This window comes from Propithecus coquereli, unplaced genomic scaffold (genome assembly GCF_000956105.1).
Source record: "Propithecus coquereli isolate 6110/MARCELLA unplaced genomic scaffold, Pcoq_1.0 Scaffold414, whole genome shotgun sequence".
Lineage (NCBI taxonomy): Eukaryota > Metazoa > Chordata > Mammalia > Primates > Indriidae > Propithecus > Propithecus coquereli.
In genome coordinates, this window is record NW_012149886.1 from 860,332 (window position 1) to 879,946 (window position 19,615).

Below are 19,615 nucleotides of genomic sequence, written 5' to 3' on the forward strand. Positions count from 1 at the left end.
ATCAATAAAAAGAGAATCCACAAACTGGAAGAAAATATTTGCAAAGAACCTATCTGTTAAAATATTTACATTCAAAATACAAAAAGAAGTCTTAAAATTCAACAATAAGAAAATAAACAACCTAATTAAAAAATAGTCCAAAAGCCTTGACAGATACCTCACCAAATAAGATCTACAGATGGTCAATAAGCATACAAAAAGATGCTCCACAGTGTATGAAATCAGGGAAATGCAAATCAATGCAACAAAAAGATACCTCTACATGGCTATTATTGTAAAATGGCCAAAATTCAAAACACTGAGAACACCAAATGTTGGTGGGGATGTAGAACAACAGAAACTCTCATTTATTGCCAATGGAAAAGCAAAATGGTGCAGCCAGTTTAGAAGACAATTTGGTGGTTTCTTATAAAATTAAACATATTCTTACCATACATTTCAGCAATTGTACTCTTTCATATTTACCCAAAGGAGCAGATAACTTACATTTGCACAAAAACCTGCACACTGTAGCTTTATTCATAATTGCCAAAATTTGGAAGCAACCAAAATGTCCTTCAACTGGTAAACAGATAAACAAATTGTGGTACATCCAGATGATGGAATATTATTCAGCGTTAAGAAGAAATGAGCTAATAAGTCTTGAAAAGATATGGAGGAAACCTAAACGCATATTACTAATTGAAAGAGGCCAATCTAAAAAGACTATATACTATATGATTCCAATTATGTAACATTCTAGAAAAGAAAAAAATATGGAGATAATAAAAAGATCAGTGATTACTAGTGGTTGAGGGGAGGGAGGGATAAATAGGTAGAGCACAGAGGATTTGTAGGGCAGTGGAAATACTCTGTATGGTGCTAAAATAGTGGATACATATAATTATACCTTTGTCCAGATCCTTAGAATGTACAATATGAAAAGTGAGCCCTAACATCAACTACAAACTTTGGGTGATGATGTGTCACTGTAGGTTCATCAGTTGTAACAAATGTACCACTCTGTGGTGGGATGTTGATAATGCAACAGCCTATGCATGTCTGGGAGCAAAGCAGTGTATGGAAAATCCCTGTGTACCTTCTGCTCAATTTTGCAGTGAACCTAAAACCTCCCTAAAATAATAAGGTATATGTTTTAAAAATACAGACATTGCCGGTGAATATACTATAAGCTTTTATTTTGAGAATAATACAATTTTCTATACAAAGGACAGTGATAAACTCAATGGAAAAGATCCAAGTAAAACAGTTAGGAAGGGACCCGATTGAGAGGTTCATCCATTGACAAACCCTACATATACACTTTGCTTCCAGTCAGCTGTTCAATGACTTAATTTTACTTATAAACAGATAGGCAGGGGTCACCAGACCTTTTAACAAAGTGTATAAACTGTTAGAAATAAAAATCAAGAAAAAAAAAAAAACACAAGACAAAATCTAACAGTAATAAGATTGAGAGGAAGCCAAGACAATGAAGGGAAATAGAGTTAAGAATACTATATTTAATACCCTCTGAATGATGGGATGGTGCACTCTTGAAAAAGAAGAGAACGATATAAAAAACAAAGTACATAAAAGATCTCTGGAAAAGTAAAAAAAAAAGGCAAAAACGTTTACTAAAATTACAGCATGATAAATTTGTGGAAATTTCAATAAATAAGACTTCCCCCCATAAGAATAAAAAAGAAAAAAAAAGAGATAAGTGGAAATATCAGCTAAAAAGCATAATACTCAAGTAAGTTATTCATGAAAAACAAACAGAAGAAGAAGATATGAGAAATTTATTATAACTCCCATGAGTTTATAAGCACTATAAATAAAAACAACTGGTAGCAAGACTTGCCAGTGAAAAATTTCAGACCACTCACATTAAAGACGAAGTTTTAAAGTTCTAAGAAAGAAAAATGTCAGGCCACATACAAAAGGAAGAGAATCATAATGGTACAATTATTTAAAATCTGAGAAAGTATGTTAATCTAGAATTGCGTATCCATATAGCCACACTATTATTCAAGAGTACAGACATTTTCCAAGAGAAAAGATATTTTCAAAAACATAGTAAGCAAAATTTTAAAGTGTTTAAAATGTAATTTAAAAAACAATTTCAAAAAATATGTAAATTTAAATAAAGTAATGGAAACTAGAAAAGCAATTGACAAAGAAAAAAATGCATAGGGGGCCATTCTCTGGAAGATGTGCGCCACTGTAAAAAAAAAAGAATAAACCAAATAATAATAGTAGCAACGAGATAGAACATTTCCAAGACATTATTAATATTATCCTAGAAGGACAATAAGTAACAAGCCCAGAGAGTAACTAGTTTAGACTGAAACAAGAAGACAGAGTACCAGAGACACCTCTTGGGGTGAAATTAGGGGGAACAGGAAATGAAATTGCGTAGCAACTGATGTTTAGACCAGCTGGAAAAGAATTTGGAGCAAGTTAGTGACATGTCATGTGAGATGCCAGCAAAAAAGAAAGCAGTTGTTAATTGTAGCAAAACATGTGTTTACAAGAAAGGGACTCTCATAATATACTACATGGCTTATCTGTGAAAAATATATAAAGTCAAAATATTATAAATGCTGATTATTGATTTATCAAAAATCTTTGATATAGCTATGCTGAAAGGATGAAAGGAGAGGAAGTGTAACAGGAATTTGAGAAAGGCATATACCAAAAAAATCCTCAATATCCATCTAGGAAATCATTAAGTCATATGTAACACTAAAATTGATGAAATAGTATCATAAGAATCTGTTTAGAAACATGGAAGTAATACTAGGAGAAATCACTAAAATGTTAAAAGAAATTGTAAGAGTGGGAGCTAAGGGCAAGATAAGAGTCTTTTATTTTTTCATTATAAACCTTGTGGTTTTTACATTTCTTTCTTACTTTTTAAGTTGTGGTCTTATAATAATTCGATAAAATAAAATTTAATTTTCTGTTCAACAAATAATAATTTGATGAAATTTAAAAACTCAAGAAAAATACCCAGGATGTACATGTTGGTGTTTAAGATCATTAATGCATTGTGTTTGTTTTAAAAATGAAATTCACAATAAGAAAACGGAGAAAAGAACCAAAAAGGCAATTCATGAAAGGAAAAAAAAATAACAATGAAGACACAAGAATGTTCAGTTTTAAATGTCAATTAAGGACATTCTATATCACTTTTATATATCATATTGTAAGGTTTTAACAAATGGATATATTATACACACTAAGTTACTGTAGGATATTGTCTAAATTGAATAACATTTCTGAAGAACAATTTTCAGAATTTATTAAAACATTTTAATAATGCATATTCCTTTTAACATGGGCATTCTGCTTGCAAAAATGTATCCTAAAAAAAAATGATAAAGGCTAGATACCACAGTAAATGATGAACTGTATTGACATTGTGTCTGGATTCAATAATCATACTTGTAATCTTAGATCTTTAAAATAACCTAAATAACCAGTGATGTGAATTAGTTATTATGTTATGAAACACTTCAAGCAATATATGAATACATAAACCTGTTTATCTGTGAAAGACCTTCAGAAAGTATTATTGTCCATATCATTTTGCTAAATTTTGGAACTCTGTCACCCACACCCGTGTTTTCCACAGCAGTACAGAATCTCCTTTTTGCTGCTTTCAATACAACTTCCATTCTGTTAGATTTTGTTATAATCCAGTCTCCATGAATCCAGGTTTTCTCTGGCTCCATGTCTACAGAGAGTAAACCTCCAGGCCCCTGTGGATGGAGAAGAATGATCTAGCTTTAAAGGATAGTCGGGAGATATGAGTGGACTAATCATTTTGCGTAAGGAGTCTGGGTGAATTCCCTGGTGTTCAATTTGTGTGCCTCGGCCCTGCCTCCCAAGACACCTAGTGTGTCAGAGAGCAAACCTTTCTCTAGATCTGCAGGTAGATCCTGTTTCCCTTAATTTCCTCTTCTGTGGACACTTCAGGATTAGCACCCTCCACTTAGATGCCGTTACCTCTCCTCTGCCCGCTTTCCATATTCTTTTCTCATGTCCATGTTGTCCCCTTTCTCATTCTTGTTGTCCATGCTTGATTACATCTCTTCTCATTCCTTTGTTGTCATTTTAATGCTTTGGGGGAGGAAGCAGAGACAGACATTATGTATTCAATCCCCAGTGTTCATCAGGAAATAGAAAATGTTGTAATTTTTAGCAGGAAAATATAACTCAAAATACTTCTAATATGATGCCTAGGTCCTTTTTGAATTAAGAGGATGTTACTGGACTAATAATTACAAAAGTAACATGAGGGTAGCGCTGAGAGTGGATTGCATGGTATTCTTTGCCTTTCTCTCCCTCCCTGTGGGATTAGGAGCTGCATCACTTCTTGTCACAAAGAGCTTCTCTTTCTACCTCACTGATGTCCAGCTCATTGCAAAGTGGGCGTCTCTGCAAACACATTGGTTAAGGCAGGTTCCTCTGACAGTCTGTGCATTAACACCAGCTTCAGAGAGACTCTTGGGCTTTGATCTTGCTATTCTAAGCAAGGAGTTATTGGACTTGCCAATCAGAGAATACCACCTACATGGAGGAATTCTTTTAATAATTTGAACCATGTAATTCCACATTTTTTTAAAAAGTTGATATCCCCAAAACCAGTTTGGGGATATGTATAAGGGGCATGCTCTATAAGATGATAATAGCTAGGGTTATGGTTTGGGGTAACCAATACTGCCAGCATTCCACTCAATCCTCCAGGGCCAGGTTTTGATCATTTTTGTGCACCCTCCAGGTTGGTTCTGCTTCCACTCCCAAAATTCAGCACCTGTAACTCCTTGTCAGAGGACTGCCATCAGGCTGCTGTAGGCTATTTTGCCTAAATGGGTGGAGGGCCAGAGGTGCTTAGGGGTTTCCTACCCCTGGGGTGGCCCTTAGCCAATAACTGCTAATACAGGTGGAAGGAAGCACAGTTCCCGCGCATTGGATCAGGATAACTGATGCATGATTTACAGTCCTGAGTTCTATGGGGTAAAGCTGCAGCTAGCTATTCATGGAACTCTGCCTGAGATGCACCACTGAAGCGTTTCTGTGCTTCCCTGTCCTGCTCCCCAACTCCCTGATATGTTTCTCATGTAGTGTTTCCTTAATACATCACTTGCACAAAAATCTCAAGCACTGGTCCTAAAGAACTTGACCTGACATGTGAGAGATTTATTTAGTTTCTTTTCTTATTTTTATGTAATAAAAGAGCATGCTATTTTGAAAATAAAATTGTACTTCTGCATCCACCTTCTCTATAACTCAAAATATTTCTAATGATATGATGCCTACTGGGTTTTGAGGGAAAATTATTTCCATTGTAGAGCTCCAACATTAGAAAAGGCAACAAAAAGACATTCTCAGAAGTATAGGTATTTAGAAAAAAGGCATCAGTATATTATTCTTTGAAAACTTTCCTGAAGTCATAAACAATTATTCTATGAAATAAATAAAATTATAATGCAATAATGGGGAATGTGTACAGTAGATAAGTTTTACAAATTTATCCTTTGTGCAAATAAAAAAAAGATAGAATGTTCTGATCATTCAGCATATTTTAAGTGCTACAACATACTCTGCAGGCACTAGTACATGAGGAATACAATGGGAAACAAAATGAACATAGGACCTGTGTTCATAAAGCTTACGTTTTAGTGAAGGAGACAGACATTAGTCATAAGAATAAATGTTAAATTACAACTGTCCTAAACACTATAATATGAAATTTGACCTGTTATGGATGAATATAAATTCTTCACAATTCCCTATACCTTTTAAGTGCCAGTTACTTATAGCTGATATCCACAAAACTCTTAAGTTTCAACATAATGCGTTTTTGATTATCAAAGAAAGATTAGACTGGCATTCATCATAATGTTGTGTAAACTATATTTCTGTCCCCAGAAATCAGCAAACACTGATTTTTAAGATCATCATTACCACCGATCACCAGATCCGATGATCTCTGTCTACTCACAAGTCTTCAGTATTTCACTCCACTGGCTCCCTATTTGAGAGAACCTTTCCTCTTGACTTCTCTTGTACTGTTCTCTCCCATTCTCCTGCCAGTTCCCCATGTGAATCTTCTTCTTTCCCGCTGAGTATTTTCCAAGGATTTCAACTCCCCTCTTGTCACATCTTTCTTGGCAACTTTATGACTTCAAGTGGCATCTCTAGGCAATTATCTTTACCTTCCCAAACTATGTCTCCAGCCCTCAGCTCTCTCGTACACTCCACCTGGGAGCTTGTCTGCATGGATATTTGTAATACAGATCTCCATACCATGTGTCATTGAAGTTCACCATTGCTGTTAAAAATATTACCCTTCTACCAGTGACAACCTCTCAAAATTGTTATTGCAATGTTGGTTCCTCTCTTAAGTATTTTTCATCTTAAGTTACTTTATTATAAATATCTGCTTACATATTTTGTCCCTAACACTAGGTTGTATATTGTTTCTATTATTTCTATCTATCTATCTATATTTTACTTAATACAGTATCTAACACATATCAAGAATGTAAACATATGTTGAATGAATGAAAGAAATGAATGTGCTGATTCACCAGTCCATTTGATTGTTGTATATCAACATGGTTCTATATCAAAAAAGAAATTGTGAGAAATCAGTTCAAAAAGCATTTATGGTATATATACTGTTTGTTTGTCAGGAATAAAACTCTTTGAGGACCCAGACATGAATAAGTCATAGGTCTTACCCTTGAGAAACTCACAGTCTAAGAAAAGATAGCAGGTCTATAATGTACATCCTTAGTGGATTTGCTTCAAGAGGAAAATTATTTTCTATTACAAGAGTCACTTGCACTAGTCGTAAAGTCATGTCTTAATTTAAATCCTCAGTAGAATTCACATCACATAAATGACAACTTGGGGAAGTGCTTCACTTTGGAGTGTATGCCTGGATTTTGAATTTCAGCTTCCCCTAAGCCCAGTTCTGCAGATGATAGTGAATTGATTCTCACATCAAAAGGAAGGCAAAGCTATACCTACTTAACCTTTGTAACCAGCTACTGCTTGAAAAAATAATAAGCAAGTCTTAGGAGAGGAAACGAGTTGCTTGAAATTCTGAAGTTCTTTTAATCTTGTGAAGAATGAGATATAAATCAATAAATAACAATAACATCAAGAGATGCAATTACATTTTCTATCCACTTGAAAACATTGGAAAGAAGTGGTTGGTTCCAGCAGCTTTCTTCCTTCAAAAGTTATAACAGACTAAGTCTTTACTTCAGAACTAGGGCATGAGTCTTGTCTGGGTTAGTGTCCTTTCGCTGGGCTGGAAACAGTCCAACAAAAATAAATTGAAAAATAAGTCTATGTCACAGGATTTATTTCCTAAACTTTTCTAAATTAGAAATATTTGCATTTTTAAAATCATGTCTTACATAGCTCCACAAAGTAGATATTTATTCACAAGAATTGTAGGAATAGTTACAATCTTAGAGGTCAAGTGATTTATTTCCAGTGAGGAAAAAAGTGAGTTACATAAAGCAATATAGCTACTTTTCAGTGTTATTATATTATCACTTTGACCTAAGTACAAAACATTCTGCAAAGAATTTGACTGAACTTGGCCCCAAATCAATCAATTTTGTCTCTTTTGTGGTTAAACATTTCTCTGTATGCAAAAGATATTTCATTTCTTTAATTTAGAATTGTTGGGTCCTTTCCCCTGATAACTTTGATTAAAAAGGTAATGAGATTTACTTTTACAGGACAAGATACTGTCATACTGTTTAATTTTGGGTGTCAAATAATTTGCCTAAACATTCAAATGGAAAGTGTTTAATAGATTTGTGCTCAGAGTTTGTCAATATATGTTTCCTGCTTAAAATAAATTGTTCTTTCACTTAGTACCTGAACTTTTAAACTGGAAGTTTGAGAGAGAGGGCCCAGGAGAGCAGTGGCTATAGCATTAATTTCCATGAATGTAGAGTTTCAGGCTAGTATAAATCCTGAAACGCAAATCATAACAACCCAGGAGGAAGACGGGATTCACCAGCAGATTAAGTGGAATGAGTTGTAATAAATAAATATAGTTAGAATTACATCACTGACTGATGAAAACATTGTTTAAATTATTGAAAAGTAGATCAGGGCAGACACAATGGGGAATACCCTGCAGTGACTGCCAGAGCTTGCTTTCTATAAAAATGTGGTATTTAGGTGCTACTGATTCTCTCTGCCTCAAATCCCCTTTATCTTATGAAATACTTTTCTCAGTGATAATGAGCAAAACAGACCTAGAATTTCCAGGTTCTTTAATTTTTGAGATTAGTCTTCGAGTAGAGAGAATCTTACATGGATGTTCCACTTGGTAAATGGCCCTTATAAATGACAGTAACTTAACACCAGTGGACATGTAAATTAATGACCAGTGTATCCTGGTCTAATCTCCTTTTTTACGCCCCATGGGTCTGAGGTTTAGGCTAAAACCAACTATGTGACTTTAAAAATCTCTCTCTCTCCCCCATCTTTTTATTATAACTGAGATACAGAAAGTCACCATAACAAATGAATATTTGGGGAATTATTATAAAGCAAACACTCTTTTAAGCACCACTCACTTAAGACAATAGAACTTGCAAGCTGCCTCAGAAGCTTTGACACCGTGGCCCATTGCAATCACCTACTCCCTCCCTCCCTACATACATAACCACTGTCTTAATATTTACTGCAGTATTGTCTATAATTGCATGCAAAATGAATAAATGAATGAATAAACATGCTAAAAAGGGGAAATCATGAATAAAATAAGGTGTAGATATTCAGTGGAATATTACAGAGCAGTTGTAAAGACTGAGACAGAATCATTCAGGTAATCCTTCATGTATGAATGTGCACACACAGTCCTAGCCTCACAAGGTATGAGGGTGAACAAAACAAACAAAAATCATGTTCTTTTAGAGCTGACATTGGAATCCAAGTGACAGCAAACAGGTAAACAAAATTAATAAGTAGTACAGTTACAGTTAATGGGCAATACCTTGATGCAAAATAAAACAAAATGAGGAGATGAAGAGAACAAACGAGTGCTGCCCCTGGAAGGGTTTTCAGAGCCATGAGTGCTTGAACAGAGCAGAGAGAGGTCGGAGAAGAGAATTGCAGTCAAAGAAACCCTTGAATAAGAGCAAGAAGGCCAGAGTGGGTGAAGGGTAGGAGAAAAATTCAGGGGAGGAAAGTGCAGATCATGTAGGGCCTTGGAAGCCTCAGTAAGGAGTCTGGATTTTATTTTGGTTGCACTGGGAAATCACTGAAAGATTTTGAGAAAGAAAGTAACCATCACATTTGTGTTTTTAAAGACTCTGTTGGCAGCTAGGAAGAGGAATAATATTTAGGAGGCCCTTTGTTGTAAGGTTGGAGAAAGCTGATGGTAGAAGAAAGTTCTGCGTAGAATGGTATGCAGAGGTCTTCAAGGCATAGTGTTTGTTGATATATAAAAAAAATTTCTAACATGTGATCCTAGTTATGTAAAAATAGAAAAATTAGTACTTTCAACAACACAATATAAACAATATATGTGTGTGAATGTCTATCAGTGTGTGTAAATATCTATTTAAAAAGCTCTTGGGAGAGACATGGAAGGCAGCATGCCAAAAAGACAAGAAAATTAACTCTGGAGAACAGAGTGGATTTGGCTGTGGGTGAGAGTGAACCACTTTTGTATGTTTTTTTTTCTATTTTTTATGTTTGCAATAATAATGTATTCATTTGTTGATTGCATATCTCAAATGTGAATTATACAAACTATAAGCCTGAACCAAACAGTTGGGGAGTTGTTTACATAAAAATTAGAAAGAATGTTTTTAACTGCTACCCTTAAAAAAGATACATACTTTACAAAATCAGTGATTCTTGAAACGTGAACTAAATCTAATCATTTTAAGTTTACAAATTTACTGCTGAATTATTTTGCTACAAAGGTAATTCGGGGAAGGTTATATATATGTGGAAGGTCATATATTGCATGGAAGATGAGTAGGACATGGAAAAGGTATGGGAACATGTACAGTTCATGCAGAAATTTGATCTATAAATATGATAGAGAATCACAGAAAGGAAAAAGCTGGTTTTAAAAGCACAGGGTTTGGAAGGAGAATCCTGACATCAAATTCCTGCTCCTCCATTTTATAAAGGACTAATCCTGCAAAAGTCGTTTCATCTCTCTAAACTTCGATCTCCCTCTGCTAAAATGTAGCTGACCATTTCTACCTAATAAGGTTATTATAAGAATAGCAGAAGGAAGAGAGAGAAACAGGGAAGATTGTTACTCAAAACCACAACTAAATATAACAGCTTCTGCGCCCTGAGGGAGTGGTGTCATTTCTCTCTGGAGCAAGTAACCTTTTGTTTGCAAAACAAAATGATGGGACATTTGGCTGTGATTTTGGCTTCAAGGCATAGTAAGAAAGAAACATCTGTGAAATAAAAGAGGATTAAATTGCCCTATATAATAAGTTAGAATTTGCAAGTTTCTAGGAGTGGAGAGAAGCCCTGTGATGGGTAAAGTGGCCCCATATAGGCTTTTAGCCAGGGAAGGTAGCTCAAGGCCTTCTTAAGAAAGTGGCCGCTAATAAGAACTCGCTTTAATCTGTTTGCTTATTGTACTACTATGTGACATCTTCATGGCCAGTACCCACAAATTTCAGTAAAGAACTATTCCAGATAAAGTCTTCAAATCCTGGGACTCTGCTGAATGAATGCTTGGGAAAGTATCTGTTTGGGTGGATAAATAGTAAACAACATTCAAGAATACAAGAAACCCCAAAGTAATTTTTGGTTTCCCTTTACAGGTGTAAGAGTTTTTCACCAATGCTGGAGGGTCTCTAGACAGCATCCGAGTTGCATCAAGGTCATTGAAACGATGAAGGTAAAGGGTGGTCCACAGTGCCAGGAACAAGTGCTCCATGAATATTGGTTCTGAGTGACCTACAGAGCAGTGCTTGAAATTGTAGCCTCATTGGCTGGGTTCATGATCCTACTTTGGCCAGCAACGTTTTATATTGCCACTGAGCAAAGTACTAAACTGAGCCTCAGTTTCCTTATCTATAACCTCCAGATACTGATTTAATGTATGTCTTTTCACAAGAATTAAATAAGTTAACATAGTGAGGTAATGCGTATGTTAATTAGCTTGATTTAGCCATTCCATTATACATATATATATTTCAAAACATATTTTACATGACAAATATAGATAATTTCATTTGTCAATTTCAAAATATTAAAAAAAAAATAAAAGCCCAGAATAAAAATAAGGTATATGTTTAGGACAGTGCCCTGAATGTTGAAGTAAACAATAAATATTACTCCTAAATATTTATGTCCTATATCTATTGTACTACAAGTAATCTCACAGCATTCAATTGCAATGGAGACAGGGAGGCATTTGGGGAAGAACCCCAGGAGAGCAGGAGTACAGCCCTGCAGTACCGTTTACTCACTGTGGGACTCCAAGCCCAGTAGTCCCTGAGGTTAAATTGCTTCATCTACAAAGCATGGACTTTGAACCAGATGATCCCAAAGTGATATTTTTCATTCTTACTATCAAATTGCATATCTCCGATTCTATAAAAATATATCCATTATTAAAGCTTACGTACATTTTATTGCAATATCTTCCATACAAAGACAGTTAATCTTGCTTTTCCATCCTCTTGGCAGAATTCTACAAAGGACCATGAATGTAAAAAGTGTCTTTTTATTCAAGCCATATGTCTTTATGGAAACGTCTTTGTTTTTATGAGTTTTAGGTTGCCCATTTATAAAAATAAAAGGTTATTTCAGAAGAAAGTGCTGGTTCTTCTCCACTTGGTAGTTGGCTCAACGTTATGAGAGTCAGAGTAGGGATAGAATATGGAGCTCTGCTTGGCCTTGAGGGGAATCACAGTGACAAGTCATGGTCACGGGGAAGTAATGAGGAAGCCAGAGCTTCTGGAAGTCTGGGTGGGTTAAAAGTGCTGACAGAAAGAAGGTACCAAAGCAAAGGGAGGGGCCAGGGCTTGGGTGGGATAGAAGACAACATCTTAATTTTGCCCAAGACTAGCTAGTAGGAAAGTGACTTGCATATAAGAATATATACAGAGATGAGAATGTCTTGTACTAAACTGCTGGCGATAGCAAAGGAGAAAAATGGGTACTTTGTAATATCTTTGTAAGCAAAATAGACAGGCCTTACTGATGTGGCAGATTGGGAGGGCAGGAAAAAGAAGACTCCAGGATGGTGTTAGGTTTCTGGCTTAATCAATAGAGTATTTGTTGATGCCTTTTAAGTAGATGGTAAAAACTAGAAAAAGTACAAGAATGAGGAAGAAAATGGGAAAATTAAGATTTCTGTTCTGGACCACTTAATTTGAGATGCAGATGTGACTTACAAATAAAGAAATCAAATAGCAGTTTAATTAAAAAAAAAAAAAAACTTCTGGCATATAGAGGCCAGGCTTGAGGTAAAAATATTCTTCTTGTTGTGGTCCACACATGAGTAATATTTAAAAGCCTTGGAAATGTATGAAATTATAAAGTAAAGAAAAGAGGGCCTAGCATCAAACCCAGGAAACCAGAATTGAGAGAAGGAAAGAACAAGAAATTTATTAAGGTGAGTGAAAAAAGAGTGGCAAAAAATGTAGATAGCCATTTTAAGAAGGCTAGAGTATGTTCAGCTCTGTGCAATGCAGCTGAGAGGAGGAGTACAATGAGGGTAGAGAAGAATCGAGTGATTTTGAACGTGGAAGTTACTGCTGATCTTATAAGAGCAGTTTTGGTGATGTCTTGAGGGGAAAGCCCAAATTGAAACTTTTAAAAAATGAATTAAAGGTAACTGAGTAGAAGCAACCCTTGCATAAATTATTTGCAAAACTTTGCTTTTAGGAAACGCAGAAGTACGGGTGGAGGTGAAGTTTGATCAATTTGAATGTATTAAATTATCCTTCAGTGTTTTCTGATGTTTTTTGCTTGTTGCTTGCTATCTCAGCTAACACTAATAGTCTTTGACTAAAACTAGTAATGATGGGCTCTGGACCCACCACTCCTAGCCCCATAACGTCAATTTACTTGGAATTGATGGAGACTTCCAGTCCATTACGGTTTATAGAAGCTCACTTGGGAGCTTTGGGTCACTCTTCATTTGAAGCCAGAGACTAAGTATGATACTTAGGCAATCCAGGTACAAGTATCTCATTTAAATGTAGTGCTAGCTAGGAATGTCATAGAAACAAGGTTGATAGAGGTTATCTACCTAGGGCAGTAAAGCCAAAGGGAAAGAGCCAAAGCAGCAGCTAAGAGAGGTACATTGTGCTAACCCTGAAGGGAAATTGAACGTGAAAGCAACTAAATATGTGGTGCCCAGCTCAAAATATTAACCAGTCCTTCCAAGGCCTGTCCCATGCATTCAGTTTTATTCTAAACTCTTTTTTGTGCCTAAATAATCTGGCTTTGCCATAGCCTCAAAAATCTCTATAAGAGTTTCCCTTTATCCTGACTCAGAGACAAGTACTGTTGTCCCAAGGAGAGCTCACATGGCTGGTATCTAGTAAGACTAGATCTGAGAGGTGGAAATAACTGGAATGAAAAATAAAAATCTCAGCACACTCCCCCCTCCCCTGCTACCTCCTTATGCAAAATTGAAGATCAAGCCTGGAGTCTAAATCATGCAACACCTCCTTTCAAATAAATAGCTGTTACTAACATTATGCTTTAGCCAGATCTCCACAAAAAGGCAGAAGGACTTGTGCATCTACAAGGACTGACCTCACAAATCATTCATAAGGAAATTCCTTGCTGTCCTCCCATAAACAAGGACATGCAAATTTTAACTTTAGGTCTATAGGATAAGTCCAGCTCCTGAAACTAAAGTCTGTTCAATTCCACACCAGTCATGTTGCTTGCAAGTTTATCTTCCCAGGTGCAGGACAGAGACAAGACAAGATCAGTCATTCTTCCACCTACCCAGGGACATCTACATAACTGATTCTTCCTTCAGTCTCTTTTTCTCTTCAAACACTCACCTTATTTAGTATAAAATGTGGATTTGCTGTGTCTCACAAGAATCTGAGGCCTCATCATTTGCCCCACTGCCCACCCTCCTCCTCTTTTTTTACATCTGTGTACCCTGTCCCCTTAAATAGTGAGGTTCCCAAATCCCTCTCTGGAAAAATAGTCACGCATGTGCCCTTGGCTTATGTTTTTCCCAGGCTCATCCTCAAACTTTGGCTTAATAAACCTCCGATGATCGAGATCTTTGCCTCAGTCACTTATTTTGGGTTGTCATAACCATGGGACCTTAGAGAGAAGACTTCCCTGATGCAGTAGATTGCCTCCACTGGAGCCCACAAAGATCTTTCTAGCACAATTTAGAACCTAGAGGACCCCAAGAAAAGACTTCAGTTGAGTTAATTGACTTCGGATAGCATCTAATGTTTATTATACTATTTCAGAGTTCAAGGCACAGTGTGTTATGTCTTGTTTTATTATTATAACAAGGCTATGATAAAGAATGTAGAACCTAATGAGAAGAATCTGAAGCTTGTAGATTGTGTGAAGAACAAGGAGCTCAGCAGGGTATGGCAGACAGCAGACCGGGTGAACAGACAGTGCAGGAGCACCAGTGCCTGGCAATGAGCCCAGGCCATGAAGATACAAGCTGCATAGTTATTCCCTCATCACGTTAATGGAGAAGAACACGAACTCTGTAAAATAATTTAAAGAGGTTTGTGCCCTGCTGTGTAACCAGCCCCATGAACAAATTTCAATGACCCCTAAATGTTTCTTATAATCCTCTCCCTTAACTAGAGCTTTTGAGTTGTTTCCCAGAAATGGTGGATTTTCCGCAAGACAAAGGAACTGAGATTCTGAAGGCCTCTGGGAAGACTTTCTGACACCAAGATTCACTGTCCCCCAAAAACTGTTCCCAATGTACCTAGCGCCTTGTTAGTTACACCACAACCTGCCCCAAGGCACATGGCCTCTCCTTTAAAAGCCCATGATTTGCATTAGTTGGGGAGATTTGAGGCAGCTTCTCCCATTGCCCTGACAAGACATCGCCGTATTACATTTCCTTCTTCCTTGGCAATCCTCCACTCAATAAGTGACTAGCAGCTGGACCTAGACTGAAACTCCCTTGCAGTTTTGACAACAGTTGTAGCAGGGTTACATTTGGTTTTATGCATTCATGGAGACAGGAATTACACATAACATCATAAGTCAGTATGTGGAAGGAATAAATCGGTTTGGTCCGAGAAGGCGGGACATCTCAAAGGGAGGTGCTGCTTACAGGTTATAGGTGGGTTTAAAGATACTTTGATTTGCAATTGGTTAAAGAAATGAAGCTTTTTCTAAAGACTTGGAATGTTATAAGTTAAGCATGTTTGTTTATTAGAGAGAAGCCATCAGACATTTACTAAAACTCAGGTGATCTGTTAAGTAAATTGATGGCCTGCAGGTGTGGTTTAAGCTTTGTCTTACATGGCTTTAGGCCTGTTAATGATTTAGTATCTTATTGTTACAAAGAGCAACTCTATAAAGGAGGGGCAGGACAAGGTGGTCTGATCTCCTTTCGCTTCATGGCCAGCAATGAGCTCCAAAGTTTTTCTGGGGTCCCCTTGGCCAAGAGACGGTCCATTCAGTTGGCTGGGGGGCTTAAGATTTTATTTTAGTTCACAATGGCTACCATCAATTTCTCTTTTCAATTTATACTCTGACTTCTGTTTCAAGAAATAACTCTTAGGCATTAAAATAAATCTGAAAGTCAATAACTTTAGGAACCTTTTCCTAGCAAAAGGGTGAGACTGTTACCCAAGGTAGGTCACATCAGTTGGCAGTTTCTTTCTTGGGATTTGAAACTTAGAGAAAGAAAAAGACTGAAATGTCGAGTGTCTACTCTGTTTCTGCAAATGTCTCCTGACCAGTTGGGACTTTCTGCATTGTTTTTCTAAACTTTCATGAATTCAAGGAGCCCCTAATATTCTTCTAGGGGATTTCATTTTGCTTAAATGTACTAAAGGTGAGTTTCTGCTGCTGGCAACCAAGAATTCCTGACTGGTTCATTGGAAAAATTTCATCAGAAGTTAAATGATAAAAGTTAGAAGGGAATGTCAACACACACTCAGACTGTAGGGATATTGAGGATGAACAAGTCAGGCTGACGGGAAGATATCCAATAGCAAGTAAGTTGCAAATATTAGTATGTCTGTGAGATGGCACAGATAGGTTGCTGATAAATGAAAGAATGGCTGAACTTCTTTGTTCTTAGCCTCATACTATTGGGAAGTTTCCATAAACAGGTATGAAGGCTGTGAATGCAGCTTTTGACAGTTGACTCTATGCAAAGCCATAAAAGTTGCTAAAGAAATTGCTCAAGATTATGCAATATAGATGTCACAAAATTTTCCTGTCCTCTTGAGCTCAATAGGACCTCATGGAGTCATCTGCTCTAATCTCATCCCTAGGGAAGGAAATTGCAGTAGACTGCTCAAGCTAGCACAAGTACATCTTGTTATTTTTATCTATAAGAAAATATATATTTTTCTCAGATAAATGTTCTAGCTAAAAGTAACTAGCCAATCTTGTGAACTGTGACTCAGGATTTGGAAGAGTGCTAGTGCTAATACCCTGGGAGTCAAGACAACAATTGGCTATTTTAGACTATGGTACAGAGATTGCATATGGCAATGCTAGCCTCTCTATAGCTTCCTCTCCATTCCCACATTCCTTGCTAATTGTTCCTTGTTCTATGTTCCTACAAGTTATATATAAGCATAATAGATATAGCTCCAAATTCCAAGTGCAAGAAATGTCTTTTTTCTTCTAATCATATTTAATTTTTACAGAGAACCCTCTCATCCAAATGGCAGAGTATTCAATGTTACTTATCGTGGAGATCTCCCCTCCTTTCTCCTCATGAGATGTATAAGAAACTGGAACTTAAATGTTAGCAAAAGAGAAAAAAAAAAAAAAGCCCTGCTTCTGGTCTGTTGTAGTCTCAACTATCTGTCCCTCTAGCACCTCTAATTGGCCCACAATACTAACCATACACATCACATCACATCTACCCTTCTGTCATCTCACCTTATAGAGTGCTAGGTGCCAGAAGCACACCTGACTGCTTTCCTCCTTAGAACTTAGTTCTTTCAAAAAACTCACATTTCATTTCCAGCCATTTCAACACCCCTATTCACAAATTTTACTCCATTCCCTCCTTCTACCTCAGTCAATCCAAATCCAATATAATCCTCCTCCATTGGACTTTAGAACGACAACAGCGACTTCTTTCTTATAGGTAGAAATGGAAAGAAAATGCTAACACTACTTAGTCTATTTTTTTCAGAATAACATATTCTGTTAAATAACTAATATAGTATATACTTTATCCTGTCATAATTATTTTGTGTTTGTCTTTAACTGGAAAATCCTTGATGCCATGAAAAATTTGATCTACCTTTATACACCCACTCCACAGTTCCTGAACCTATTGAGTTCTCAAAAAATGCTTGTTAAATAGAATAGTACAAAAATTCACTATGTAGACCCATCTTAATGTCTTTGCACTGTTTCTGAGAATAGCTTTTGTGTGAAGTCATAAAAATGCATTGAGGAGTATACAGCATGCCAAAACCAAGATTTTCAAGTGCTTTTCAATAATTAAATTCTGAGGAACAATTTAAAGCTTGCATAGTTTTCTTTCAAATACTCTCTAGAGACAGCTGGTGCTCACTGGGGTTCACGGGCTTCATTACGAGTTCATTTTCCTATCTTCAGTGTTGGATGTACTAGCTGAAATGAAGAAGAGGGAAAGAGGAGTACAGATTAAACCGGTGGAGTGGGAAAGTGGCAGAGCCCTCATATAGATTGTGAAATAGTAGGCGTTGCCTTCAGTCTTGACTATGCTAGGCTTTATTGTTGTAAATAAAATCATAAGCATAAGATGACATTTAATGACTAAGTTTCTAAGATCAGTTCAATCAAGGAGGGGCCTTCAACAAATTTATTATGTCTCTGATGCCTCTTTTTCTCTCTCTGAATGATGGAAGTTATGAACTGCTGTCCCAGTGAAAATAGGTGAGAAATACCTCTAAATTTTTGCATTAGGGCTGCTCAGAACTAACTCTTCACTGCTAATGGCAACCCCTAGGAACTCCTTTTGATACCAAACTATTCAGGCACATCCCCTTCTACCTCCTCTAGGAAACCTTTCCTGTCTTAGATTCTTTTTTGTTAGGCATTAGTTGACATTACTTATGTCTGTTAGTTATAGCAGTGATTATTGCTGACTATAGAAGAAAATTTTGTGTCTTCCAGATGATAACATCTAACCCTAAAAAGGGATCCCTGGTGAAAATTTTAGGCTGTACAGTGTGGGCAATAGAGAAGACACGTGGTGATTAGACTGGACACTTGGGGGTAGTAGTGAGAAGAGTGACAATTTAACTCCAGAAAACATTTCAGTGCTCTGCCCAGTGAGTAGGAAATGCTTAAAACCATATTTGATTTTAATAAAAGGCACTACATACTTATGGAATTGCAAAGAATTAAATGTCTCACAGTTTACTATTCAAAGGACATCTCATTAGTTATCTAATTCAATTCTCACTAAAAAAGCACCTCATAAGTTAGTGAGGACTAACCTTTAAGAATAATCTTACAAGGTGAGGACACTGTGGATAATAAAGGAAAAAAGAAAAGAAAAAGAAAGCACTGTTTTTAGCGCTACTATTACTATATTGGAGACCGGCGTCATCGGGCAGTAAGGCCATCCACAACACAAGAGAAGGCTGCAGGCAGGAAGATTAGCATGACCACCATACCTATACCTACCATGGGATATGAGGTCTGTAGGATATCTGAGCTACACCTAAATTTGAACATCCTGAGACTCAGGAAATAGCTCTCATAAATGCTTTGTAAATGGCTAGTGTTATGTTACAACATAGAATTTTTTTGTTGTTCTCAACATTTGCTTTTCTTTTTCTTTTTTTTTTTTTCTTATTTGTATAAATGTATAGGGTACAAGTGCAATTCTGTTACATGCACAGATTGCACAGTGGTGAAGTCAGGGCTTTTAGGCTATCCACCAACCAAATAATGTACATTGTTCTCATTAAGTAATTTCTCATCTTCCACCCCTCTCCCACTCCCTCATGGTTCTGAGACTCCATTGTATCATTCCACATTCTACATCCATGTGTATACATTATTTAGCTGCCATTTATGAGAACATGTGATATTTGTCTTTCCGTGTCTGACTTGTTGTACTTAAAATAATGGCCTCCAGTTCTATTTGTGTTGCTGCAAAAGACATGATTTCATTCTTTTTTGTGGCTAAATATTATTCCACTGTGTATATATACCCCATTTATTTTATCCAATCATCTGTTGATGAACACCTAGGTGGTTTTCATATTGTTGCTATTGTGAATAGTGTTGTGATAAATATATGAGTGCAGATATCTCTTTGATAGAATAATTTGATTTCTTTTAGGTGGATACTGACCAGTGTGATTGCTGAATTGATGGGTATTTCTATTTTTACTTTTTTGAGAAATCTCCATACTGTTTTCTATATAGGTTGTGCTAATTGACATTCCCA